The 2,264-nt window shown below is 53.0% G+C and overlaps 1 protein-coding gene across 1 annotated transcript in view; it reads left to right on the forward strand.

Moving 5' to 3' along the window:
• LOC115290731 (xanthine dehydrogenase/oxidase-like) overlaps window positions 1-2,264 on the forward strand; it is a 55,753-nt gene that overhangs the window by 25,681 nt on the left and 27,808 nt on the right. The gene's annotated exons all lie outside the window — the stretch shown is intronic.

Below are 2,264 nucleotides of genomic sequence, written 5' to 3' on the forward strand. Positions count from 1 at the left end.
GAGTCTCTGGTCTGGAGCCTAGCGGGGGTAAGGGTGATACGGGCGGCTCCTGAGCAGCTCACCTCCCTGCTGTAGGGGATCTCAATGGAAAGCAGTATCTCCTCGGGAGCCAGCAGGGTCTTTCTGTAAGCAGGGAAGAAGGTGTGATCCATCCGAACCGTCCTCCTGGTGCCTGTACAAAGGCCAGACGCAGAGTGGCCAGTGTGAGAAAGCAGAGAACAATCAACCGCGGCATTCCCATCCTGGTCTCTGGCCCCCACTGTCAGAGGGAGTTGCTGGCACAATGAGGGCTAAGGTCCCCCATCTGAAATCCTTGCTCACTGATGCGCTGGTGAATATTTGACAACTGACTATGTGTGGGCAGAGGTTTGGGGGAAGTCCTGCTCTGTAGTATTTGCTGATTTCTACGTTATCAATACTCCCACCATTGCCCATTTTTAGCTCCCCGAGTGACATCAGTGAACGTGAAGTTGGAAAGAGGACAACAAAGAGTTGACACACAGGCCTGCTATCCTCTGAAAGGACTGCCTACAAGGTTGGCCATGGGCTGTCTTCTAGGAACTTGGATTTCAGCAGATTCCCTGGTAAGGATGACTCATTGTGTCTAACCTGTTCACACAAACAGCGTGGTTTATGCTGAACACAGGCTTTCCTTCCAGGTGTCTGGGATTTGGTATCTGCCAGGAAGAGCTACAGGACCACCCCCCAAAAAAGCCCTCAGTGTGCAGTCTCCGATGCGCTTCCCCAGCAGACACACTTCACGTGTGTATCACAGCACAGTGTGTGACTGAAAATCCAGCCATGGGCTGTGGCGCGCCAGTGCATTCTGGTTCTAGAACTTACCACTAGGTAAGGCACCTGGGTACCAGATCCTGTTGTGAATTCTTAATAAAGAAATGGCCTGGCTCTCCTGGCCCCCAATCTGGCTACATCTCCCTTGCAGTTTCCAAGGATCCAAACCTTAGGACGGCTGGGTCATTGAATTTTGGGCTCTGTCTCTCCAAAACGTTACGTACCTTTGAGCCTTGTCCCCCACGTGGCCCTCTTTCCTGACTTCTGCATGACGTAACTCTCACCTGTGGACACGATGGTCAGCTTGGCCCCACTGGCCATGAACACGGGGTTGAGGTCAGAGATGGGGCTGGCGGTGATGATGTTCCCTCCAACAGACTAGAACAAGCAGAGAGTGTGTGTGAGAGCCCAGCCCACCCAGGAAACCTGGCTCTCACAGCTGGATCCCAAACCCAGGGCAGGTGGGTGACGGCTGCGTGCTGAAGTCACAGGACCAGGGTATCTCAGGCATCCAGAACAACGTGCAACAGTTGAGATCCCAACTCCTGGGAATGGATCTCAGCCCTAACATTTTCTAGTCAGTAATGTGGGTCAGCTCCTTTAAATTTGCCCCATTCCATCCAAACTTTTTCTGAAAGAGTTGAGGTGGTTTATCACACAACAAAAGCAAATATTTCCTAGAAGTAGATTCCCACCCAGCTGGAGAATTTAGGGGAGTGTTCGAGCTTCTGTTTCCTCAGTCACAATCAGAAGTGTCCGGTGCCTGGGGTGGGGTGAGGGAACGGGGTGGGGGCTGTTTGCTTTGGGTTTTGTTCTAATTGAAAACAACAAAATGGAATGGACGGTGTGCCTTTCCTTCCTCCCCTCCTCAAACCTACATCATCAGCTGTTGTGAGCGGCTTAAGTTCGTTCTGGATGTGTGGACGCCGCTAGCAAATGGGGAGCCTGGGGGCTAGTCTGAAGTTTAGTTGTGAACAGTCAACAGCTGGACCCCTCCTTCCTCTCTGGGGGTGGCCACCTCTGGTTCTCCCCCCGACTCTGAAAGGCAGTCCAACACTCCATTTGGTGAAGTTGAGGAACAAGATTCAGGTGCACAGCGCTTGTTTCCAAGAGCGACCCACATGCCACCTTCACCAGAAGTACCTTCGGAGCTGCATCCCAGCCCTAAGGAGTCAGACTCTCTGAGCACAGGGCCCAGGAATCTGCATTGTTAACCAGCCCCCAGACAGCTCGAAGCACTGGAGTTTGAGGCACACTCAGTCCTCAGCAGACGACAGACGGGCACATCTGCCTGTGACAAAAGGCCCCGTGCCCTGAGCCTTAAAGGCTCCTGAACAAGGACTCACCGCCACAGACTTGACCTGCTTCCCAGCAAACCAGCGCAGCTGCTCCAAGACACCTTTGAACACCTCTGTTTTGTAGGCAGGAAGCTTGGCAACTGCATCGGCCAGTGTCTTTTCCACAAGGCTCAA

This window comes from Suricata suricatta, chromosome 4 (genome assembly GCF_006229205.1).
Source record: "Suricata suricatta isolate VVHF042 chromosome 4, meerkat_22Aug2017_6uvM2_HiC, whole genome shotgun sequence".
Taxonomy (NCBI): Eukaryota; Metazoa; Chordata; class Mammalia; order Carnivora; family Herpestidae; genus Suricata; species Suricata suricatta.